This window comes from Bufo bufo, chromosome 1 (assembly GCF_905171765.1).
Source record: "Bufo bufo chromosome 1, aBufBuf1.1, whole genome shotgun sequence".
In the NCBI taxonomy this organism is placed as follows: domain Eukaryota; kingdom Metazoa; phylum Chordata; class Amphibia; order Anura; family Bufonidae; genus Bufo; species Bufo bufo.
In genome coordinates this window covers 201,047,354-201,075,082 of record NC_053389.1, presented here as the reverse complement: position 1 = coordinate 201,075,082, position 27,729 = coordinate 201,047,354, and the positions used below count along the sequence as shown (strand labels likewise).

Below are 27,729 nucleotides of genomic sequence, written 5' to 3'. Positions count from 1 at the left end.
TTCCCCAGGAGTGGGCAACCAATAAAGATTACACCAACAGCAAGGCGTGCAGTAGTCCACAAGATCACAAAAGAACCCAAGCTAGCCTTTAAAGAACAAAAGGACTTTCTAACATTAGCTAATGTTAATGTCCATGAGTTTTCCATCAGGGTAACACTGAACAATGATGGTGTGCATGGGAGGATTGCAAGGAGAAAGTCGCTGCTCACCAAAAATAACATTTCTACCTATTTGCAGTTTGCTAAAGATCACCTGGACAAGCCAGAAAGCTATTAATACTATTGATGGTTTGGTCCTGTTTTACCGCATCTGGACCAGGACAGTTTTCCATCATTGATGGAGCAATGAATTCTGAATTATACCAGCAAATTCTAAAAGAGAAAATCAGGACATCTGTCCATGAGAGGAATCTCAAGAGATCGTGGGTGTTGCAGCAAGACAACAGCCCTAAGCACAACATGTTGTTCTACCAAAGAATGTTTAACAAAGAATAAAGTTAAAGTTTTGAAATTGCCAAGTCGAAGTCCTGACCTTAGTATAATAGAAATATTGTGGAATGACCTAAAGCGGACAGTTCATGGGAGGAAACCCACCAACATAGCAGAGTTTTATACAAAGTAATGGTCTAAAATTCCACCAAGCCAATGTGTAGGACTAATCAACAAATAATTAAAAGGTTTTGTTCCAGTTATTGCTGCACAAGGGTTCACACCAGATACTGAAACCAAAGGTTTACATACTTTTGCCACTAGCAGGCATGTGATATTGGATCATTTTCCTCAGTGAATAAATGACCAAGCCAACATTTTTACTCATTTGTTAGATATGGTTACGTTTGACTTTTTTTTTAGGACTTTCAAGCACCACTTTGAGAAGACACCAGTAGTATAGAAAGCATATAGCAGGTGGGAGGACCTGTGACATATTTTGTAATAGTCCCAAGATCTTGAAGTTACACCTCTTAGGTGAAGAATGAATAATTTATTTTCAGCCCTTAACATCTGATGTAATTACATACTTATTACATATTTCTATGTGAAGCTTTGACAGAAACAATCTTGTGGTTGGACTAGCACTTCCCTATTCAGCACTACAGAAGAGACAGCACGGTAAGATTACGAGGGAAAACTGGAGCATATATATTATCTATGGTGACATTGTGTTGACTTTATACATGCATCAGGACACAGGCACCTCATTTTCTTGAGGCTCTCAAAAGATGTAGGACACATGTGGTCTCTGGGAGCTCATCCGAGTATCCTAAGTTAAATGCTAGGATAGTGGTGGTAGTGATGTCATTCAGACAACTATATCTACATATGCATCCTTCTTTAACTTTCCTTTTGGCTCAACTTATCCCAAAATGAGTGGCAGCAGATGGCAGGCTTAGGAAAAAAAAAAATGATTTTTTTCCCATACTTAGAAGATGTCTATGCCGTAGCCCTCTTTAACAGTGTTTGGTCAGTGTTTGATCAGTGATTTCCATCAGTGATTGTGAGCCAAAACCAGAAGCGGAGCCTATAATGAAATAAGGTATAATGGAAATATTTCCATCTGTTCTGTGTTTTTGACCAGCACCTAGTTTTGGCTCACAATCACTGATGAAAATCACTGATCAAACACTGACCAAGTATTACCTGTGTGAAAGGGGCATTATGTTTATTGGACTTGATGTGAATTGCAGCCTGTTGAAAGTTTTAATAGCATGTCGTGATAATGTATTAAATTAGAATCAAGAGAAATTAGTGAAATTATTGAAAAATGGTCAACATCTGTATATAGTGATACCATTTAAATGTTTAGTGCAGGTGTGAGGTCCATCTAATGGCAGGCAGAGTTTTGTTGTTTGACTACATGAATGTGCAATGGAAAGAAGAGATGTAAAGGTCTTTTTTATATGCACAAATGAACATGAAAGGAGTATTCCCGGATTTCACTATTAATAGTCTCACGCCAAAAATGGATAAGGTTTATGTAAGCCCTGCCCAAAAATGAGCATTCTCGGGTAGGTTTAGGGCGTTCCTGGGGTCTTATCAACAACAATGTGGGTAAGTATTCATTGATGACCTATCCTAAGCATTGGCCACTAATGTATATTCCCAGTAAACCCCATGCAAGGACATTGTAGAGATTTCTTAAGCATAAGTAAAATTACACTTTAAGGGTACTTTCACACTTGCGGCAGGACGGATCCGACATGCTGTTCACCATGTCGGATCCGTCCTGCGGCTGTTTCGCCGTGCCCCCGGGCCGCCGTTCCGTCCCCATTGACTATAATGGGGACGGGGGCGGAGTTACGGCGCAGCACGGCGGTGCACGGCTTAAGGCCGCCGGACTAAAATTACTGCATGTCAGGTTTTTTAGTCCGGCGGCTTTCTCCGTACACTGCCGTGCTGCACCAGAGCTCCGCCCCCGTCCCCATTATAGTCAATGGGGACGGAGCGGCGGCCCGGGGGCACGGCGAAACAGCCGCAGGACGGATCCGACATGGTGAACAGCATGTCGGATCCGTCCTGCCGCAAGTGTGAAACTAGCCTCATAATTACAGTTTACAATATGACTTTTTTATTTTAAACTGTAATTTACTGATGACCAACCTTCTGCTCAGAATATACAACCTACAGACCCAGAACTTCAATAGATATACAATGGCATTACAATGGACCATCAACAATGGCACAGGCACAAGTAAGTGACAGCTGCTTAATGATAAAATTATGCTTTGTTGATAATTGTTAGGCCTCGTCCACATTTCCGTGTGGCACCTCCGTGAAAAAAAGCGTACATGTTTCATCCATGATGTCCGTGAAGGATCCCTGGTTGGTCCGTGTGTCTGTTTTTACCATCCATGTGTCACCCGTAATTCACTGACGTTGCTCAGCTGAAAATTAATTTCCAAAGAATCTCCTATCAGTTTTCAGTAAAAAACGGATGCACCACGAATGCCATCCGTGGTGTGTTCATGATTTTCAAGGACCCATAGACTTCTACGGGCGTGCTTGGTCTGCTCCATGGATCAAAGTAGTGCACGTCTCTATAATTTTTTTCATGACCCATGGTCAGTAAAAAAAAATGCTGAAATGTGAATAGACACATTTAAGTCAATGGGTACGTGTGTTGTCCGTGGAAAATGCAGACAGAACACGCCAGTGAAAAACGGAAGTGTGGACAAGGCCTTAGTATAAGGCCTCATGCTCACGACCGTATTATACATCTGATTGTATGGATTTGTACTAAACCCATATAAATCTATGAGGCCATACTGTACCCCCATGTTCTATTGCATGTTGTGCTATGTTCATCAAGTACTCATAGAGGTACCATATGGCTGCATATGGAGTGTCCACAGTACATCCTATGACTATATGGAATACATGTGCCACCAAAAAGCTTCCACACAGACAACTTAATCATGTGCATAAGGCCTGACAGGGTAAATGGGCATTATTTTTTTTTTTTATCATAACACTGTTGTATTTCCTTTTCTATCCCAGAAACTATGGAGTGCGCTCATGATTCCTTTGGTGCTGTTATAGTAGGAATCTTCTTTGGGTCAGTGGCGGTAATTTTACTGATACTCGGGGTCATTTTTCTACTTCACCAACGATATATCCTTCCAGAGAAAGAGAGGAAAGGGATGGAAGGTAATTGAAGCAGAATTAATTACTCTGACTTGAACTTATAGTAACAAAGTAGACATTTGCTTTTATTCTAGGTATTGATAGGTTGCTATAGGTTTGATCATGATTTTGAATGACCCATATATATATATATATACCCTGGCAGAATTAAAGAGAATGTGTCATCAGAAAATGACCTGCTGTCATTTATGTTTAACATATTTGTAAATAATGTTTGATGTTATTTTTAATGTTGGTCTGTAGAGATCACTTTACTGCAGTTACCTAATCTAATCCTGCCTGTAATGATATCACCTCTGTGTATAGATAAGACAGGATCCACCACTAACAAAAGGTGATTGTCAGAGCTTATCTATTCTTACCTTGTACAATGACTTCTGCACAGGTCACAGAGCATGTCTGGAAAACTCTCCCATACAAGTCAATGAGGTCCCCTCCTGACCATTGTGTCTATGGCCCATGGGGCTGCTGTAAAACAATTTTCGGACTGTTTTCTAAATGTTGTTAGGAAAGCTCCGGTAAGATGGCCGCCCCCCATAACAATGTTCAGGAAATAAAAAAAATCTACAATCAGAAAATACAAACAGATTAGAAAAAAAGGTTGTGTGTTACTATCTGGTTTTAACTGGCAGATAACATTTTTGGTGACACATTTCCTTTAAGTAAATTGTCAATAAAAGTGCAAGTAACATTTAGAAATGGAGAGCTGGCAAACCGGGAAACTGGGTCTCAAAGCAAACACCAAATTCAGGCTACCGTCCTGCTACTTGCCATTGCACACGCATACTAGAATGAAAGGGTCTTGCTCTCCTTCACCCTGTTTATTGGTTGTTCTTTAGTAGGAAAAATGTCTGTCTGGTGCCATCTATAGGCACAGGCAATGGAAGACACATCTGTAGCTACTCTATAAGTCAATGCCCAACCCATTAAAAACCATTAAAACAAAACCAGTGGCATGCAAAGAGACACTCACCAGTAGACAACACTGTTCACATTTCTTGCTCCTCATCAGTACGGAGCAAGGTTTTTTGGCTGGGCCTTTGTAGCAGCTCTTGGAAGGTACTGGTTCTCTCTGTAGATAACTGTCTCTCTGTAGTGCCACCTAGAGTAGTAGAGGTAGCTCCCCTGTATATAGCTTTACACCAGATGGATCTCTGCAAGGAGAAAAGTACTTTCCAAGAGCTTCAAAGCCTTTAGAAATGAGTTGCAATGCTAGTCCTGAACCAAAGTGAACCAGGGCTGCTATAAGCAGTTGAAGAAAGACTGCGGGCAGGTACCCAGAGAAGAAATGATATTGTTCATGCTGTCTTCTCTTCAACCAGTTTATCAGCAGGGGGACACCCTGGCAATATGATATTGATTACCTATCCTGCAAATAGGTCTTCAATATAGGAAATGGCCAACCTCTTTAACCCAGCACTGTCCTATATTATTACCAGAAAAAAATCAAGTACAATGTAAAAAAAAATTACTATTGTTTTTAAAGTGTAACTGTGAAAATGAAAAAAGACAATGTTATATGCAAGAAAAAGAAACCTGGATGGTTCACAATAGATATGAGTGAATCACTGCTAACAATTCAGAAGTCACCTCAAATCTCTTGCAATTTCTTTCGGACATGAGAGATAGATCCATACGTAATACTCCATTGGAAATGAGAGTTAAAGGGGTTGTCTCACTTAGCAAATGTCACTTATAATGTAGAGAAAGTTAATACATTGGTGGCAGTACTTGTAGAATAAAGGCCTCTATGGTAGCTGGGACCGCGGAAGTGCGCATTGTCCAGCACTTTTTTCTATGGTGTGCAAGCACGGCCACTACTGCTGGATTACAGTGCATCATGTGATGGAAAAATGAATCTAGCCAGCGAAGGAGACAATATGGACAATCACAATACATTAGTAAGTGCCTTGTATTAACTTTCTCTACAATACATAATAAATGCCATTTGCTGAAGTGAGGGAACTCTTTTAAAACTCTTTTGAATATCGTGCAAAAGTCCATTTATTTCAGTAATGCAAATTAAAAGGAATTGCATTAATGCAGCTTAAAATTTGAATTGTGATAAAAGGGTCAATATTCTAGGCTCAAATTGTCACACTCAAGTCAGCTAATTAATCCATACCCACTGAGCAAAGGGTACCTCAAAATTCTGACTTTGGGATTTCATAATCTGTAAGGGCTCTTTCACACTTGCGTTGTCCGGATCCGTTGTGCACTCCATTTGCCGGAGGTGCCCGCCGGATCCGGAAAAACGCAAGTGAACTGAAAGCATTTGAAGACGGATCCGTCTTCAAAATGCGTTCAGTGTTACTATGGCAGCCAGGACGCTATTAAAGTCCTGGTTGCCATAGTAGTAGTGGGGAGGTGGGGAGCGGGGGAGCAGTATACTTACAGTCCGTGCGGCTCCCGGGGCGCTCCAGAATGACGTCAGAGCGCCCCATGCGCATGGATGACGTGGGGCGCCCTGACGTCACTCTGGAGCGCCCGGGGAGCCGCATGGACGGTAAGTATACTGCTCCCCCGCTCCCCACTACACTTTACCATGGCTGCCAGGACTTTAGCGTCCTTGCAGCCATGGTAACCATTCAGAAAAAGCTAAACGTGGATCCGGCAATGCGCCGAAACGACGTTTAGCTTAAGGCCGGATCCGGATTAATGCTTTTCAATGGGCATTAATTCCGGATCCGGCCTTGCGGCAAGTGTTCAGGATTTTTGGCCGGAGCAAAAAGCGCAGCATGCTGCGGTATTTTCTCCGGCCAAAAAACGTTCCGGTCCGGAACTGAAGACATCCTGATGCATCCTGAACGGATTTCTCTCCATTCAGAATGCATTAGGATAAAACTGATCAGGATTCTTCCGGCATAGAGCCCCGACGACGGAACTCTATGCCGGAAGAAAAGAACGCAAGTGTGAAAGAGCCCTTAGCCATAATCATCCAAATTATAGCAAATAAAGGCTTGAAATATCTCACTTTGCATGTAATGAGTCTATCACATATGTTAGTTATACTTTTTAAGTTGCATTACTGAAATAAATGAACTTTGCACGATGTTCTAATTTTTTGAGTTTCACCTGTATGCATACGTGTAGTTGTGTTTATTTTTTTAAATAGGAAAGCTAAATTTGCATACATTTGGGTCTCTGGGAAAGATACTCAAATTAGCTTTCCTTCCAAAAAAGAAAAAACGCTGGAGGGCATTTATTAAGACCAGCGTTTTAGATCAAAATGGATTTTTCACTTTTCTCACTATTCTTTTATGATAAAGGAAAACTGGAAAGTAAATTCGTATTTTTCCACAAAGTTAATGTTACTAAATAATTATATGGGGCAAAAACCATTGCGATAAATGTGTCTTTGTATCATACTTACTATTAAATATAACAAAACATTATTTAGTATCCTTGTAATTATAATAACATAGAAAAACACATTACTTATAGTGATCGGTAAACAGCGCAATTGTTATTTCCTTCAATCAACCTATAATAAAAGTGTACATGTACAAAAAGGGGCCTACATGCTTTGCATATATAGGCCCTGAAGTTCCTGATGGCAGCCCTGGTCATACAGGATGCATAACTGAGAAATCATATTTTATTTTCCCCTCCCTGGCACTGCAGTCACAAGTGCCAAGGGAAGGTCCATTCATGTTCAGTGACCACTCTTCCTGCCACAAGACTCCCTTTAAATAAATTTGAGATTCAAGATTGTAACTGTATTAAAGGGGTTATCTGGGCTTTTTAATATTGATAACCTATCCTCAGGATAGTCCATCAATATGATATTGGTGGGGGTCCGACACCCGGAACCCCCACAATCAGCTGTACGGGGAAACAGTGTGCGCTGTGTGCACGTGCTATCTGCCTTCTCTCTTCCTGCTGGCTGCTGCTGTCCCATAGACATACAGAAGTGGACAGGAATGTCACAGCCCTATAAAAGCCTCATCCCGCAAGGTTTCTGCCATTTCACTGTGAGCTGAGCATAGGAAGAGACATGACAAGCGCCAGGGACAGTGTTGCTAAAAGCTTTTAATTGTGAAATATTGAATAGGGAGACAGCAGGGACAGTGTAGGGAGATTATAGGGAGAGCATATGGAGACTGCAGGGACAGTGTAGCGACTGTAATCTGAAGCTGAAGTGATCCATAGGAGACAGCTCAGTTTGCATCAATCCCTGTGTAGGGCACAGAGCTATCTAATTGAACAGTGTCCATCTTGGTCAATAAATAAGTAATTCTATTAGGCCTTGATTCTCAAATTGGGATGAATAAGCTGTCTAGTTCTACTGTTACTGGGGTGTCCACCTGCCTGTCACATTAACTGTTTCACTACCAGAAAGGACTAGCTATACATGTTGCTGCAATGCACAGTGATGTACACTGACATACACTCTCACTGCAGGCCCGGATATAGCTGATTTAACGCGACGAATGAATTCGGAATAAAGCAAATTTCTCAAAAGAATTAGGCGAAGCGTCCGAATTGAATTTGTGAAAACTTAGCTTTTCTCTACTCATAATCTTAGAGCTAATAACATTTCAAACAATAGTACTGTGTGAATGGTCCTAAGAGGGCTGTAGTGATGATTTTCTTTTTACCATGTTTGTAGAAATGGATGGGCCACTTGTCTGTGAACAGCATCACCCTGTGGTAAATAGCACAGACGTTATACAAACCCAGATATCATTGTAACATTATTGGATGATTTCAAATGTTTATTTGTTCTATTTAGGATTATCAAGCAAGACGCAAGGCTCAGTACTAGTATACGAGCATGGGCAATCTACAATGGTAAGTAACATACAAGGAGTAGGAAGAAATGTTGCATGCAGGCTCAGACCCACAGGGGAACAGGTGAATCCACCAGTTGGCCCATGAGCAAGGTAGGCACCTATTCCCCCACCCCCTACACAAATGGCATATGGCATCGTAGACTGACTGCTCTACAAATAGAAAGGCAACATAAAACATCTCAACCAACCTATGTTCATATAAAAACTGGATTATTTAACAAACTGCCCAGTCTATTATTACCAGATGCATTGGGTGGCTGAAAGGACTTTCAGGTACAGAGACTGGACGACCATTATACTCTTTCATCATGGACCTGTCTTCTCAAAGTCGCTGCAGGGATCTCCATAATCAACCAAGTGCAAGCAGATAATATTTGCATGTAACTTTACCGCAGGCCCCCAGAATGAATTTTACTGGTGGTTCCTAAGCATCCCAGTCTGACACTGCATGGATAGATTAGTTGAAGGGAGATTGGTGGGTTGGAACTCTTGGGCACCCCTAAGACCATAAAAATGCCTCTGATCGCAGTCATAAAGTTAATGTGATACAGTATATGGTAACAAGTGGATGTTCTAACTAATTTAAGTACACTTAAAGTGAATCAGTCACCATGCTCTTGGACCATTTTCTGCAGTAGTAAATAAGTAGTACTATAGATTAGAAGCCCAGATCACCATTTTATATTTTCCTACTGGCCCCTTTCCTCGCTGTCAGTGCTCAAAGCTGCCCTGAAATACTTTGTTATGACTGCCGTGCATGCTCACATGAGTCCTCACCATTATGTTAGCACAGCAGTCTGGACTTTGTATTTTATCGCAGCTTTAAGGGGTAACAGTAGGAAAATGGAATGAGGGCAGTAGGTTGGGGAGAAGTAGGAAAATAAAAATATCAATCTGGACTTCATATCTGCAGTACTACCAAGTCAGTATTTGCAACAATGCACATAAGTACACATAATGTTCATGTGCCTAAGGCATCAGGGAGGGGGTCACTTAACAGAGAAAATGAATGATTTAGGTTGATTCGTTCACCTGCTTCTTATATCTTCTTATCACTAACTTTTAGTTATTTTAGCTACAGGGAGAGTTAACCCTCACACTGCTTCCCTACAGCTAATGTAACAGTAATATACAAACTAATAGGGAAAGAGTGCACTAAATGTGCCTAGGGCAGTATAAACTGTAAATACAGCCCTGAGTACTACTCATGTATTGCTGCATATAATTCATATAAGTATCCAAGTGATGACTGTGATTCACTTTAAGGGTACATTTACCCATAGCAGTAGCTTAAAGAGGACCTTTCACCACTCCTGACACCTGGTTTAATATCTTCATACATTCCCCTTGTGATAACAATTCTGGAGCATCTATTATTATGGCTCCATGTTGTGCCATTTGTTTATTATTTCTTCCAGAAGTTATGAATGAATTGCTAGCAGTCTGCAGTAAGGGTACAGAGGGATGGTAACAAGTTGGGGGTCTATCCCTGCACAGTCTGACAATGGCAGCACTGATTGGATAGAGTGAGTCTGTGCAGGTACACGCCCCCAACAGGTTACCTCCCCTCTGTACCCTTACTGCAGACTGCTAGCTTTTCATTCATAACTTCTAGTAGAAATAATAGAGGAATGGCACAACATACAGACACAAGAATAGATGCTTCAGAATTGTTATTACATAGGGGATGCATGTAGTTATTAAAACAGGCAGGTCAGGAGTGGTGACAGGTCCTCTTTAACATACCATTTTATAGCAAATTATCGCAGCTTCCTGGCCATGTGTTTTTTACACGTTTCTCCCATTTCTTCTGTCATCCTACATTATGTTGTCCTGCAGCACATCCCATGTAAGAATACTTATCCTAGGCGTTCTGGTGCCTGAATAGAAACTGCAGTTTTGGAAAAGAAAATGTACAGAACATGCAATTTATAGTGTTCAAATACAGGCTGTGACCCCCCCGATGGGCACTTATTTGCTGGTTGATACCCACAATCTCCTAAACAAAAATAAATCTGAAAAAAAAGAGTACAATATTAAGACTTCACACAAAAGGACAATCAGGGAATAATTATTATTTGTTTGTTTGCTTTTCTTTTTAAGAGTTATTGCTGAAAACGTGGACATTTGGATGTGGTGAGTTGTTGGGACTTTATTGATATTGATAGGCTATCATTAGATATTATTCTGGTACGGCGTCTCAGTGCTTCTTAATCCCATTCAAGTGTCTCTGCGATATCAGGCAGAGCTACTACAAAATGTATGGAGAATCCCTGTAAAGAATAAAGGGGGCGCATGAGAGATGGCATCTGATATTAAGGGCTTATCCTACGGATTGGTCATCAATATAAAAGTCCAGGTGAGATCATTTAATCTTAGACAAACCACTTATATCTCATTAGTCACTCATCTGTCATTAATTATCCAACGCAATCACATATATTACCCAACTCTAAAATGTATGTCCATGTTTAAAGGGGTTGTCCAAGTTAAATGAAAAATCGAGCAACCCCTGTAAATAGTCTAAAATAACAAAATAATTAATATTCACCCCCTTTCCTTCTCTTCTTCTTCCTGTGCTGCACTCTTAATGCTGTTTGTTTTCTTGGCTGCAGTGGTGATGTTATGTGCACACAGGTCACAGTGCAGCCAATCACAGACCTCAGCAGTGATAAACCATGTATTGCTGAGGCCAGTGATTGGCTGCACTGTGTCCTGTGTGTATGGAATGTCACTGCTGCAGCCAGGAAGATGACATCAGCGGTGGGCAGGACTGGAGCGCAGCGCTAGAAGAAATATGAGAGAGAAGAGGTAAGCAATGCTTTTTTAGGCAGAGGCTGCTCAAAAGCACCATTTTATATATAAAATTAATCTGCACAAAATTGAGTCAGTTTGTAAATTCTTTACCTATTTCCCCTTAAGGGTGCATTCACATGACTGTATGTATTTTGCTGTCCGCAAAAAATACGGATGACGTCCGTGTTGCATTAATTTTTTTTGTGGATCCATTGTAACAATTAGTGTTGATCGAGCACCATAGTGCTCGGGGGCTCGGGCTGAACACATCGGGATGCTCGAGTGCTCTACCGAGCACCCGAGTATAATGGAAGTCAATTGGAGAACCCGAGCATTAAACCAGGCACCCCCTGCTCTGAAGAAGGGAGGGTGTCTGGTTCATAGGAAAAGGTCAGAAATTGATGGAAACACCACCGAAATGGTTCGGGAACAGCATGGGGGGGATATCTGGATGCATCTTGGACTCCCAGGTCGCTACTGGGAATGATGTTGTCCAAGTAGTATGCCACTTTTACAGACTGACAATAATACGCACCAAACCGAAGATAAAATCTATTTTAGGGGACAAATTGTTAGGAAACATTCTTTCCTGTATATAAAGTGCAAGTGCTGCCAACAATTACAAGGAAGAGGCACTCTGATACAACCTGTATATCACATAAAGGAGGGCCTCATTCACATTGTGGTACAATTGTTCATGTAGTGGGACTCCTACACTCATAAAGCCTATGCACTAAGTGAAAGGGCTGCCAAAAATTACAAGGAACCGGCACTCAAATATACCCTTTGTTACACATAAAGGAGGGCATCATACACAGCCTTCAAAAATTATGATTGATGGCCTGCTGGTGACCCTCAAAAACATTTGGAGCAAGGGCCTGCTGATCTGACAATCTAAAACATTATGGGTGAGGGCCTGCTGCCGCTTTGGTGACTCTAGATAACGTGACGGCGACAATCCATTCGGATGTCTGGCCTATCAACTTTCGATGTTATTGTCAGCACAAACCATGGTGACTACGGGTAACGGGTAACGTGAGCTGGCATTTTCAAGCGCTGCTGCAGCGTTGACAGACCGGATTTAGCTGTCGATGACTTGCGGAAATATGCACACACGCAGCGCACCTTCACCAGTAGCTCATGCAAGGAGGCGGAGGAGGAGAAGTGGGGTTTAGAGCCACTAACGTAGGTGCTGGCGGAAACCCTGATTGACGTAGGGCCTGCAATCTTTGGCGTCGGTAGCCCCTGTGCCATCCCAGGGTACGACTCGCTCTCGGCCTCCAAAACATTCACCCAGTGTGCCGTCAGGAAAATGTAGCATCCCTGGACGAATGCATTTGTCCATGTGTCCATGGTTAAGTGGACCTTCCCAGTAACTGCGTTGGTCAGGGCACGGGTGATGTTACGTGATACATGTTGGTGTAAGGCGGGCACGGCACACCTTGAAAAATAGTGGCAGCTGGGGACTGTGTAACGTGGGATGGCGGCCGGCATCAGGCTGCAGAAGGCCTCAGTGTCCACAAGCCTAAATGGCAACATTTCCAGGACCAGTAATTTGGAAAGCTGCGCATTTAGTGCTATGGCCTGTGGGTGGGTGGCTGGGTATTTTCGCTTGCGTTCAAATGCCTGGGGTAAGGACCTGTGGACGCTGCGCTGGGACACGGAAGTGGATGTGGCCGCTGATGATGCTTGCGAAGGTCCAGGTGCCGGGCGGGAGGCATCCGGGCCTGCGCCTTCGACAGGGGTAACATAGGGGAAGAGGAGGCAGTGGTGTGACCCGCAGACACAGATTGTGGACCCAGGCGTTCGTCCCACTTATTACGGTTCTTGGATGCCATGTGGCGGATCATCCTGGTGGTGGTGAGGTTGCTAGTGTTCACGCCCCGGCTCATTTTCATATGGCACAGGTTGCAAACTACAATTTTTTGGGCGTCCGCACTTTCCTGAAATAAGCACCATACTGTGGAACATTTACCCCTTGACAAGGGAGATTTCCGCAAGGGGGTGCTCAATTTAACAGTTGCAGGCCTGTTTGGAGTGGCCCGCCTTCTCCCTTTGCAACCCCACTGACTCTTTCAGCCTGTTGCGGTGCTGCAGATCCCTCCCCCTCTGTACTGCTGTCCTCGCTCGGCTTTCCACCTTCCCATTTTGGGTCAGCGACCTCATCGTCCACCACCTCCTCTTCCACTTCCTCACTCTGATCATCCTCCTGATTTGTTGACCTAACCACAACCTCAGTGATTGACTACTGTATCTCATCCTCTTCATCAACCTCTTGAGACAGTAATTGCGGTTGACTCATTGGCAACTGTGTCTCATCATCATCCACCTCTTTAAACACTAATTGTCGTTCCCCACCGTCATGTGACTGCGGATGCTTGAGAGGTTGGGAATCAGGGCACAAGATCTCATGTCCCTCTTCAAGCGTGCTTGGCGAGAGGGCCAAATCAAGTAATGGCAATGAAAAGAGGTCCTCGGAATATCCGAGTGTGGAATCACTTGTTTGGCCAGACTGTACATGGTGGGAGGAAGGAGGATCAGGGCGAGTATTGTGTTGACCAGACTCCTGGCTACTGAGACTGGACTTGGTGGAAGCTAAGGTGGTGCTTAACCGACTGGACACATTATCTGCTGCAATCCAACCGACCACCTGGTCGCACTGGTCTGACTTCAAGAGTGGTGTCCTGCACCGCCCTGCAAACTGGGATATGAAGCTACAGATGTATCATCGTTACCGCTCCCTTTTTTTGCAATTCGTTAATACCGAAACGCGATTTTATCTTCTTCAGTGTAGCAATACACAGCAGGTGTTTAGTTAAAGTATTCAAATTATCGTAGTTATTGGCCAGAGCGGCTTCCTGGTTTACCGGCTCCCGTCATCCCTCCCCGCTCTGCCTATCACCCTTAATGTTTGTTCTCCCCTAAACTTAGCGTCCCCCCCCCTTATGTGTACAGTAAGCACCTACAGTATATCATTATCTACAGTACTTGCGGCTGCGTTAAGCCGTATGGTCTGTCGGGTAGCCGACTTCATCATCCTCCTGTTCCCTATACTCTGTTGGACTCTGTACTGTACAGTACATGTGCTGTATTTAATTGAAAAGTACGGCAATACATGAATAAAAATACAGCCATGTAAAGTACACTACATACACATGCATGAATTATCGCTGCTGCGCAGCTTACTGTAATTACCGTCTGGTCGCGTTCACCCTTATGGAAACACTGAGGTGGCGGAGATTACAGTAACCTGCGTGGCATTGAGGACAATATATGGTAATGTACAGTATACTGTCCCCTTCATCACTCACACGCAGCCAAAAATAAGAAATCGGGTGGCGGGGGTGTTCACCAGACAGCTACTGTACACTGTACAGTACAGTACTGTACAGTAGCTCCGGCTTACAATGTTGCGCCTAGGAATAAGTTGAAATCGCAATGCGATTCATAGAACTTGAATTAATCGCATTGCGATTTCAACTTTCTCAAATCCGACAGTACATTCTAGCATGTACTACTCCCACTAATTATTTAAACTAATTAAATGTCTATCATTTTTATATATTTAAAATGGGTTAATAAATAATCCTTTTTTCAACCAAACATGCATATATTAATACAAAAATATACACTATCTATATATATCTATTGAAGCCGCAATGTCACTTGTACTTGAAGCACAGTTCATCATTCCTGAGGGTGCGGGGTTATGATAATGCACTTCTAGGGTATAGTCATCTGCCTTGTGCTTCTGCCGACTTCCGTGCTCATGGAGCGTCCCCATGGGAACGGCTCCATGCTAGAATGTACTGTCGGATTTGAGAAAGTTGAAATATCAGGGATTGCCTTTTGTGAAAAAAAAATTTGGCCGGGTACCTTCGACTGCCTTCACAGTGACAGACCAAACTCTGATACACCAAACTGAATTGATTTTAGGAACCGGGAGATGGAAAAAGCAGCTTGGTCGGTCCTCTTACTCCCAAGTTGGGGCACTGCGCGTGCACGGAGCAATGTGCTGTGACACCCTATATGAGTGGTGTCTTAACTAGTACTATTCCTATCAGTTTAATCCCTGTTACGTCCCCTATCCGGGGACATGTGTCGAATTGATTAACCATTGTCGAATTAACGAACCATTACGACATCCTGCAATAATTTAGTTCTGAGCTTTGTACTTGCTTTGTATTGGAATTGATGGGGAGTTTTTAAATTGTCTGCATTATTTCTAATAAACTATTAAGAGACTTTATTATGATTTTTTTATTTTATGTATTAAAAACCCACCCATACAACTTAAAAAAAATATATAATAATTATGTTTTTTCTATGAAAAATTATCCAGCCGATCGCTTTTGGTCTGATCATAATGAAGCAACGGCCTTATCATCTGGGGTGTGGCAACATTGCCAACACACTCATAGAGGTGATGATCGCTTCATTGTGATACGCAAGCCCCTTCACCACAACAAGGTAACGATCACGAAGGGGAATTGACACTTGTATGTGCCTTTTTGTTTTGTTTTGTTTTTGCAGCCACAGTGCAGCACCAGAGGCCAGAAAAATTAGGCATGTACACATGCCTGAAAAATAATGCTATTGTTGCAGCCGCTGTTGTAGCAGCGGCCGGAAAAATTGATGTTTTCAAGGCAGAAAGGTGACTAAAACATTGCGGCTTGAACCCTAGTTGGTGGCGGAGAATTCACGAAAGTCATCCTGTATGCAGACATTAAATACAGCAGCGTGGGGACCATTTTGAGGCCAAGGCATGTCATCAGGCCTTTTGTTAGTCAAACGTATCCCCCACTGTCAGTCCCTTCGGAATCCATGCCTCATTCATCTTAATGAAGGTGAGATAATCAACACTTTTTTGACCGAGGCGACTTCTTTTGTCAGTGACAATGCCTCCTGCTGCACTGAAGGTCCTTTCTGACAGGACACTTGAAGCGGGGCAGGCCAGAAGTTCTATCTGGGATAGCTCAGGCCACAGGTCAAGCCTGCACACCCAGTAGTCAAGGGGTTCATCGCTCCTCAGAGTGTCGATATCTGCAGTTAAGGCGAGGTAGTCTGCTACCTGTCGGTCGAGTCGTTCTCTAAGGCTGGATCCCGAAGGGCTGTGGCGATGTGTAGGACTGAAAAAGCTCTGCATGTCCTCCATCAACAACACATCTGTAAAGCGTCCTGTCCATGCCTCCGTGGTCGTGGTAGGAGGAGGATTACTTTCACCTCTTCCCCTGTTAGATTCCCGTTGTGCTGTGACACCCCCCTTATAAGCTGTGTAAAGCATATTTTTTAGTTTTGTTTTGAACTGTTGCATCCTTTCTGACTTTCGGTAATTTGGTAACATTTCCGCCACTTTCTACTTATACCGGGGGTCTAGTAGCGTGGCCACCCAGTACAGGTCGTTCTCCTTCATCCTTTTTATACGAGGGTCCCTCAACAGACATGACAGCATGAAAGACTCCATTTGCACAAGGTTGGATGTCGAGCTACTCATTTCCCATTCATCGTCCTCACTGATGTCATTGACAGTCTGTTCTTCACCCCAGCCACGTACAACACCACGGGTCCCAGATAGGTGACAACAACGAGCACCCTGGGATGCCTGCTGTGGTTGGTCTTCCTTCTCCTCAAAGCCACATTCCTCATCTGACTCCTCTTCCTCATACTCCTCTTGCAGCGTTGCCGCAGGTCCGGCAAGCGATGATGACAAGGCTGTTTCTGGTGGTGATGGTGACCACAACTCTTCCTCTTCCTCTTCACGCTCATCTACAGCCTGATCCAGCACTCTTCGCATGGCACACTCCAGGAAGAAAACAAATGGGATGAGGTTGCTGATGGTGCCTTCGGTGCGACTGACTAGGTTTGTCACCTTCTCAAAAGGACGCATGAGCCTACAGGCATTGCGCATGAGCGTCCAGTAACGTGGCAAAAAAAATTCCAGCTCCGCAGAGGCTGTCCTAGCACCCCGGTCATACAAATACTCGTTGACGGCTTTTTCTTGTTGGAGCAGGCGGTCGAACATTAGGCGTGTTGAATTCCAACGTGTCGGGCTGTCGCAAATCAAGCGCCTCACTGGCATGTTGTTTCGGCGCTGAATGTCTGAAAAGTGCGCCATGGCCGTGTAGGAACGCCTGAAATGGCCACACACCTTCCTGGCCTGCTTGAGGACTTCCTGTAAGCCTGGGTACTTAGACACAAAGCGTTGTACGATGAGATTCAACACATGTGCCATGCACGGCACATGTGACAACTTGCCCAATTTCAATGCCGCCAACAAATTGCTTCCATTGTCACACACCACTTTGCCGATCTCCAGTTGGTGCGGGGTCAGCCACTGATCCACCTGTGCGTTCAGGGCGGACAGGAGTGCTGGTCTGGTGTGGCTCTCTGCTTTCAGGCAAGTCAACCCCAAGACAGCATGACACTGTCGTATCTGGGATGTGAAATAGCCCCTGGGGAGCTGGGGGGATTCAGTTGATGTGCAGCCAGAAGCCGCAGCAGAAGAGGACTCAGCCGAGGAGATTATCGAAGAGGATGGAGTAGGAGGAGTAGAGGAGGTGGCAGTAGGCCTGCCTGCAAGTCGTGGCGGTGTCACCAACTCCGCTGCAGAGCCACGCATTCCATGCTTGGCAGCCATCAGCAGGTTGACCCAATGCGCAGTGTAGGTGATATACCTGCCCTGACCGTGCTTTGCAGACCAGGTATCAGTGGTCAGATGGACCCTTGCCCCAACACTGTATGCCAGAGATGCCATGACTTCCTTTTCAATCACTGAGTAGAGGTTTGGGATTGCCTTTTTTGAAAAAAAAATTCGTCCGGGTACCTTCCACTGTGGTGTCCCAATAGCGACAAATTTTTTGAAGGCCTCAGACTCCACCAGCTGGTATGGTAAAAGCTGGCGGGCTAAGAGTTCCGTCAAGCCAGCTGTCAGACGCCGGGCAAGGGGATGACTCTGTGACATTGGCTTCCTACGCTCAAACATTTCCTTTACAGACACCTGACTGTGGGCAGATGAGATGGAACTGCTGAAGGTGAGAGGCGGAGTGGCAGGTGGTTGAGAGGGGGCAAGGAGGACAGCAGTGGTTAACGTGACTAAAGATGCTGGACCAGGAGGAGGATGGTGGCTTTGAGCTTGTGTGCTGCTTCTACTCGTTATCATGTGTGGATCCCATAGGCGTTTGCGATGTGCGATCATGTGCCTTTGCAAAGCAGTTGTACCTAGTTGGGTGTTGGATTTCCCACGACTCAGTTTCTAATGGCACAGGTTGCAAATGGCATCGCTGTTGTCAGAGGCAGACACACAAAAAAAATGCCAAACTGCTGAACTTTGCAATGACGGCATTCTGGTGGTGGCAACAGCATGCGTTGATTGGCGTGCTGTCTGGCTGACCCCGGGTGCCGATACATGCTGTCTGACTGTGCCACTAGCTACTTGCGACGACCTCCCCCTGCTTCCAACTCGTCTCCTCCTTCTCTCTGTCTCCCCTTCTGAACTTTCCCCCTCTTCTTCTTCTCTTCGAGCAGGCACCCACGTGGCATCCACGGACACATCGTCATCATCAACCACTTCACTTGTATCTGACACCTCAGCAAAGGAAGCAGCAGCTGGTACAACATCATCATCATCATCACACTGTACGTCCATGTGTGTAATGCTGCCTGACTGAGACATATCCCTGTTATCTCCATCCTCTGGCAATAATGGTTGCGCATCACTAATTTCATCCAACTGATGTGTAAATAACTCCTCTGAGGGATCAAGTGAAGCGGCTGTGGTGGCTGTGGTGATAGTGGTGGTGGTGGCGGCGGGCGGGAGAGTGGTAACTTGAGAGCAGGTGACCAAAGCTGAGCTGGAGGAGGATGGTGCGTCAAAATTCTTAGCAGAAGCTGTTGAAGATTGGGTGTCCTGTGTAAGTGTCACGGCTGAGGATGGGGAAAACCCTCAGCCGTGCGATGATAGAAGATGGTGGTCGCTGCTTGGCCAGGAGCACAGAATTAGGGAGCAGGTCACCTCCTATCGCATCACTAATCTGACCTTGACTCCTAGCTGCATGAGCCGATCTTGAAGGTAGGAGGGCTCATGCTCCGAAACCTCGGATCCCTAGTAACCCTCCGCAGATCCCTAAAGCTAGGAGCAGGGTAAGACGACCTGTTCCTCCTAGACACGGAGGAACAGGAGTCTCACAGGCCAGGCTACAATAAAGGGGAACATATACAACTTATGGCAATGGCAGGTAAATGCCACAAGCACAACACCCACCTGCCACAGACACAAAGCCTGGAACCCATGTGCAAGTGCTGCTGTCCTAAAACACAAACGGACACAGCACACACCACACATCACACAGGAACCCAGGACCATAAGCTGCAATAAACAAGCATACCACAGACACATATTCATAAAATCAAACAAGAAATAACATCAAACTTCATAACATCAAACAAGATTTATGACCACAAGGGTGGCTCTCAGTGGCAGATGGTATAAACCAGGAGGGTGCCTCCAGCTTACAAACAAGGCTGGAGTACCCTTCAGCTTCAGGTCTCCACTGAGGCTTTATAGCCCAAGTAGCCACACCCACACAGACACACCCAGTGTTTACACACACAGAAGGGAATTAACCCTTCTCACACCAGGGAAGGGAAGACAGCCACTTAAAGGAGAAAGTGCACATATAACTAAAACCCTGTGCACACCAGACATACAAAAGACACACCTAATAAAGATAGGTTGCCAGGTGCAACCGCAAGCTGCCCAGCACCTCATAAGAACATGTTGCCAACGGCAACCACAAGTGAGGCAACATACAAGCGGCCCTCACCTGTGGTTGAAACAACCACACGAGACCGCAGGCAACAGCATGCGGTTTAGGAGTCACGACCATGACCATGGTCGTGACAGTAAGCCAGTCAACTATTTTCTCCGAATTTTTGGGGTTCAGGGTACGTGGCCTCTGAACACTGGGCATTATTCCAGGGCCAGTGGAAATCACAGCACCACGACCACGACGGCCCCTGCGGGGTGGCCTGCCTCTGCCTGTCATTTTTTATTAGATAAGTGTTACTATGCGTGCAAGGTACTGTGCCACCCTATATAAGTGGTGGGCAGTGGGCACAGTACAGTCTGTGTTGGCCTGACACACACGGGCTTGCAACTGTGATTATATCACAGAAAAATATTAAATAGAAGAAGAAATTTCACCCATAATTGCTGGTCATCAGCAACATACAACCTCAAGAATTGTTCCACAGACTGATTAAGGCGTTCAGTCTGCCCATTACTCTCAGGATGGTAGGCAGAGGAAAAAGACAATGAAATTTTACATTTTTGACAGAAGGCCCTCCAGAAATTGGACACAAACTGCACACCCCTGTCAGAAACAATATTTTACGGGATACCATGCAATCGAACAATTTCTTTCGCTAAAATAGACGCCAGGGTTTTGGCATTCGGGAGTTTAGACAGGGGAATGAAATGGACCATCTTGCTAAACCTATCGACCACTACCCAAACTACAGTCTTACCCTCCGCCGGCGGTAGGTCAGTTATAAAGTCCATCGAGATATGGGACCAGGGTCTACTGGGAATGGGTAGGGGTCGTAGGTTACCAGCAGGGCGAGTCCTAGGTGTCTTGGACCTGGCACAAACCTCACAGGCTGACACGTAGGACTTGACATCCCTAGTTAGAGTGGGCCACCAATAAGATCTAGAAACCAGATCCTTAGTGCCCTCAACACCCGGATGTCCACAAAAGGCAGAATCGTGACACTCACCCAATAGCTGGAGACGAAATTGTACGGGAACAAACATCTTATCTGTTGTGGTGGATACCGGTGCCAGATGTTGTTCAGACCTAATGCGAGCCGAGATATTCTGGGTTAGAGCTGCTATGAAGATTTTTGCTGGTAGGATGGATTCAGGTGGTACCTCAGTAGGTTGAAAAGCATGGAAGCTCTGAGATAATGCGTCCGCCTTCAAATTTTTACTTCCCGGCCTGAACCTAATGGAAAAATCAAAACGAGTAAAAACGCCCATCTGGCTTGACGGGGATTCAACCTCTTAGCAGACTCGAGAAACATCAGGTTTTTATGGTCAGTGACAACAGTTACACAATGCCTTGCCCCCTCCAGAAAATGACTCCACTCCTCAAATGCCCATTTAATGGCCAGCAGCTCCCTATTCCCTATGTCGTAGTTTCTCTCCGTGGGAGAGAATTTCCTGGAGAAGAAGGCACATGGTCTCAGGTTAGTGAGGCTAGCAGGACCTTGTGAAAGGACTGCTCCTGCGCCGTCCTCGGATGCATCCACCTCCACAATAAAAGGTTTCTCCTGATCAGGCTGGATCAGAATGGGAGCGCTACTGAATGCCTTTTTTAATTTTTCAAATGAAGAAATGGCCTCAGTAGACCAATTCTCCAAATCCGCCCCTTTCTTAGTAAGGTCGGTCAACGGTTTAGCAATTACGGAAAAATTCATAATAAATTTACAATAGTAATTGGCGAAACCTAAGAACCGTTGTAAGGCCTTTTAGGATGAAGGTCTTACCCATTCCTTAATTGCAAGTACCTTACCAGGATCTATCTTGAAGGCGTGAGGAGTCAGAACATGCCCTAGAAACAGAATCTCCTGTACACCAAAGACACATTTCTCTTGCTTAGCGGATAGCTGATTCTCCCTCAACACCTCTAATACTTGTTTAACATGAGACACATGGGATTCGAAGTCAGGAGAGAATATCAAAATGTCGTCAAGATAGACAATAACAAATTTACCTAAGAACTCCCTAAGAATGTCATTCATGAAGTTTTGGAACACAGCTGGGGCATTGCTGAGTCAAAAGGCATCACCTGATATTCAAAGTGTCCTACCGGAGTATTGAACGCCGTCTTCCATTCGTCTCCCTCCTTGATTCGGATTAGATTGTATGCCCCTTTCAGGTAAATTTTGGAAAACCAGGTTGCCCCCAGAACCTGGTTAAATAAATCCGGAATCAATGGGAGGGAGTATCTATTCTGGACAGTGATTTTATTTAATCTCCGGTAATCGATACATGGCCTAAGACCACCATCTTTTTTCTTAACGAAGAAAAACCCCGCCCCCATAGGAGAGACAGAAGGTCTAATATGCCCTTTACCAAGGCTCTCCTTAATATAATATTCCATGGCCTTGCGTTCGGGCTTAGAAAGATTATAAATTCGCCCCTTAGGAAACTTGGCCCCCTCTACTAGCTCTATAGTACAATCATAAGGTCTATGGGGGGGTAGAACCTCCGGGGTTGGTGATGAGAATACATCTGAATATTCCCTAACAACAGTGGGTAAAGTATCAGACTTTACTGAGACCCCAGCCTGTACCACAGACAAGCACGAGTCACACTTAGGCCCCCATCTCACCAACTCCCCATTGGACCAATCTATAGTTGGGTTATGTAGTCGGAGCCAAGGCAACCCTAGTACCACCTCAGCCGGTAGGTTCTCCAGGACTAAAAGGGAACATCTCTCTGAGTGGCACACACCCACAGTTAGAGAAATCTCTGAGGTACATGAGCTCACCGTACCACCAATAAGAAGAGTAGCATCAATAGCCATGACATGGATAGGAGTTGGTAAAGCAAACATTGGAATACCCAATCTTACAGCATATTCAGAGTCAATAAAGCTGGCCGCTGAACCAGAATCAATAAAGGCCTTACCCGGCCATTTATCTACTCCCAGAGAAACCGTAATGGGTACCAAAAGCTTACATTTAGAAAAATCAGGGTGTACCTGGTCTTTAGGTTGCCTTGCCTTAGGAGACTTGACAGAGAGGACCTTCTTAGGACACTGATTGATCCAATGGTCAGGGTCTCCACAGTAAAAGCATTCTCCACGTCTGCGGCGAAGATTCCCTCGGGTCATGCCAACCTGCATGGGTTCCTCGGTGGAGACCTCATCATTGTCTCTGGGATAGGCCTCTGGCTGGACCACCATCTGGGAAGAGAACTGTTGTTCCTGTCGTTTCTCTCTAACCCGTCGGTCAAGTCGGACAACAAGGGTCATCATCTCCTCTAAGGTCTCTGGAAGTTGATAACTGACCAGAAGATCCTTTAAAATATCAGACAGACCTGACCTGAACTGACTCTTCAAGGCTGGTTTGTTCCATCCTGAGGGGACACACCACCTTCTGAATTGGGTGCAATAATCCTCCGCAGGTAGATTGCCCTGAACCAGTGGCTTTAGAGCCGTCTCGGCTACTAGAGCCCTGTCTGGTTCATCATAAAGGGTACCCAGGGCCTGAAAGAACCCCTCCACAGAAGATAAACAACTGGCGCCAGCAGGTAAAGAGAACGCCCAGTCCTGGGGATCACCCTGTAGTCGGGAAATGATAATGCCCACACATTGACTCTCGGGGCCAGAGGACACGGAGCGCAAACGGAAGTAAAGTTTGCAATTCTCCTTAAAAGAGAGAAACTTCTTCCGGTCTCCAGAAAAGGGTTCTGGGAGCTTAATCTGGGGCTCAAAATGCAGACTGGAGGCCTGAGGAGTGAAAGAACCTTGCCCTAACTCAAAAGAACTGAGTTTTTCCCCTAACTCCTGCACCATCTGCGTCAGATTAGAGACATGGTCCGTCAGGGTCACCAGAGGATTCATTATACAGTGGTTATTGGGCCTGTTAATCTGTAACGGTCGCGTACACACACACACACAGGGGGAAGGGAAGTGACCACTGCGCTCCACCCTTACCCCTGGCCCTGCCTACTTGCCTCGCGAGTCCTAATGACAGGGGACAACTGGACGGTAATCCCTAGCTTGGAATAAGTGCAGGGATGACAGACAGACAAACAACAGAACGTGAACAGACGGAGTCAATACCAGGAAAGCTACAAAGTACAAATGGAGCAAGCAGAGAATTGTCAGGAGAAGCCGGGGTCATAAATGCCAGGAGAGTCGTGAAGTACCAAAGGAGTCAGCAGAGGATCGTCAGGAGGAGGCCGGGGTCAGAATACCAGGAGAGCAGCAAAGTACACAAGGAGCAGGCAGAGGATCGTCAGGAATTCAGCAGGAGGTAAGTACGCCAGGAAGACAAAGTCACAGGTGGAACCTAAATTAACAGGCAACCTGTGGCCAGCAGGCTGCCTGTATTTATAGTGGAAAGTGAGGGTCATGTGACGTGGCCAGCGTCACATGACCGACAGACCAACAAGTCGAGCACCGAGTGATCAGCTCGGCGCTCAAGGCAGACTTAGGAGCAGGGGGCCTCCCAGCTAGCAAAGCCGCCCTGGGAACGAGGTCAAACACAGATCCTCGCTCCAGAAGCTAAGCAGCAGGTCTGCGGCTAATGGGAGACCGAGTGCACCTTCGGAACCCCGTTACAATAAGGCTCTTTCCCTGTTTATGACCACATATGTGATGTTTCCATATTCAGGAGAAAATGGATAACAAATTGTTTGCGCTTTTTCTCCTCTTAGCCCTTGTGAAAATAAAATAAAAATTGGACCTAAAGGGACATTTATTGTAGCCAAGTCTTTCTAAATTCCATGAAACGCCTGTTGGGTCAAAATGCTCACTACACCCATTGAAAAATTCCTTGAGGGGTGTAGTTTTCAAAATGGAGTCACACTTTGGTGGTTTCCACTGTAGGGTTACCTCAGGGTCTCTTCAAATGCAATATGGTGTCACAAAAACCCAGCCCAGCAAAATCTCCCCTCCAAAACCTATATGGTGCTCCTTCCCTTCTGAGCCCTGCAGTTTGCCCATGCAGCAGTGTATGACCACATATGCTTTGTTTCTGTAAACTGCAGAATGAGGGTAATAAATACTGTGTTTTGTTTTGCTGTTAACCCTTTAACCCTTTCTGTGTTAGAGGAAGGATGGATTAAAATGAAAAATAAAAAAAGGGAATTTTAACATTTCCCCTCCATTTTTCTTTAATTCCTGTGGAACACTTTAAAGGGTTATCAATGTTTCTAAAATGAGTTGTGAGTAATGTGTGGTTTCTATTATGTTATCCTCTCAAAGTCACTTTTAAAACTTGATTGGTCCATAAAATTGAGTTTTGGACATTAAAATATAGTAAATGGCGAATTTTTCCAAATAACTTTAAAAAAAAAAAATTATAAATAAAGGTAAAACATATAGACCCAAATTTATCACTAACATAAAGTGCAATGGGGTAAGTAAGAGCATTCCAAAGTTATTATCACATAAAATGACACATGACAGATTTGCTAAGATAGGCCTGACAGGAAGGTGAAAACTGGCTGTGTCTTAAAGGGTTTCAAGGGCGGGTAATTTTTCTTTATTTTATATAATGGCCTGCTTTTGAAGTTTCTTAACATTCCAGACAACCCTGTTAATGATAATGGGTTCTGTCATTAGTTCCTTGCACCAATAATATCATACAGAAAAAAAACTTTTTGAATCTATTTATCATAACTTCTAACTTTTGAAAAGCCCAATCCATGGCAATTTTTTTTTTTTACACTAAGCCATAACTCTGCTCAATGCCTATCTATACACACCCAATCCCACCCTGTGCCCACCCACAGTAGATATGCCCCCAAAGTGTGCCCACACAGAAGTTATGCCCCTTTAATGCCCCTACACAGTAGTTATCTACCCTAGTTATGTCCCCTTAGTTCCTCCACACACACAGCAGAATGCCCCCTTAGTGCCCACCTTAGAATAGTGTTAATAAAATAAATAATAATACTCACCTGCACTAGGCAGCAGCACATGCAATGAAAGGACATCATTGTGCCTGCTGAACTAAGCACAAGGGCCCACAGGCCAAGGAATTATGAGCATTCCCTGGCCTGTGAACTCTCTTACTCAGACTGGCAGGCATGATGACATTACTGCATCGGCAGAGCAAAGGCCAGTGAACGGTGGAGCAGGGAGCTGATGGCTCCCTGCTTACCCATTGCATTCAACAGGGTGCAGAGACAGTTGAAAGCGGGACACACATCAGCCATCCCAGGATTGTGGTGTAGAAGCTGAAACTCACAACTCTCCTGCCAGATCTGGGATGGTTGGGAGTTATGCATTAATGTTGATGCCATGGTTTGTCTACTGATAACTATTTGTGTTACCTAAAATTGCATCTCCAAAATATAAAATAAAATGTATTTCTTTGATATTTGGGAAACGTTAAATAGAATTATTAATATTTTTTTTTCTTTTATAGAGTCGGTATTATATAGCCAAAATGTCATCTACAATTTCAAAAGTCTTGCAATCTTTGGATGTGCCAGCAGGTGGCATGGTTGTCACAATTTCTTATACAGTCTCTGCAACTTGGCTGTTCATAGCTGTCTTTTTGCTATTATTTTTTCTTATGTACACTTTTTATATTCGTTTTGTTTATATATTATTATGAACATGCATCATTTACTTTGTAAAAAGCTGCATTATCCAAACGGTAAAAACATCCAGATCTGAGGTTGTGTTCCAGGATTACAGCAATAGTTACATCCATGTCTTGCTTGTCCCTTTATATATAGAGGTTACAAAATGAAGGGGTATTCCTCCCACACATATTTACCACCTATCTATTGAATTGGTGACAAGTATTAGATGGATGGGGACATCCACCTTTCACTAGAATTCCAACTCCAATCGAACCTAATTGCAGTTGGGGAATGGTGCTTCCTCGTCTATTGATCAGTAGAGGTTCCTTCATGGTGCACCACTTTCCATGGTGTTTAAGGTCATGTCCAGACATCAGAAATTGCCACTGTACCCCTGCAGTGTTACTTTTGCTGTAATTTGGGGTGATTTGACAGTATATTCTTCTTCTTCCTGAACATCATTTATGGATCCATTTAGATTGTGCCACTTTCTTTAATAAATTTAATGGTCAGACTTAGAAATTGGCTCCTGTACCCTTACAGTGTTGATTTTTCAGACTTTGTGGGTGATTAAATGGTGTTCTTTGTGATGGTGCAATAAGACACTAGTTTGCGGGCAAGAACTCCAGAAGAAAAGGGCATGATCTTTGTAATTTTGGGATGAACATATTGGGACAACTTGATTGACTCATGGCTAGTGAACTTCGGGCAAAATATAGTCAATATGTCCAGAATAGCCACCTCTGTTAGCAGTACAGGTTCAAGAAGGGAGCAGAGAACAGTGTGGTGCAGAGCACTGAAGAGAACCAGCAGAAGTAGTGGCTCTAGAAAAGTGGAGCAGCTCCAGAACAGTGGATTTTACCAGCTCCAGATTAGTCAAATCACTAAAGCAGACCAGAGAGTTAGATACTGCATGGATCGTCCAGTCATTGAGAGAAGCAGCAAAACTACCTGTAACATGTCTGTAGAGGAGTTCAGCAAAAATCAGGAGGCACCTAGTGCTCCAATGTCCTGATTAAGAATTCAGAGACTGTGTTGTCATAATGTAATAGAGTCTATGATGTGTAAAGAACTCCAAAGGCTGTTAAAGGAGCCACTCCTGTGCACTCCCCTGGTGCACTCTGCTATGTTCTAAAACTGTTCCATATTGGTTATTTTACTATTGTTC

At 44.4% G+C, this 27,729-nt stretch overlaps 1 long non-coding RNA gene across 1 annotated transcript; it reads left to right on the top strand.

Moving 5' to 3' along the window:
* The first annotated feature begins 1,046 nt into the window (after positions 1-1,046).
* LOC120986915 lies at positions 1,047-27,729 on the top strand. Its single transcript, XR_005775843.1, has 5 exons — positions 1,047-1,109; positions 3,495-3,644; positions 8,377-8,435; positions 10,541-10,573; positions 26,399-27,729. It is a non-coding gene; the product is annotated as an uncharacterized LOC120986915 (long non-coding RNA).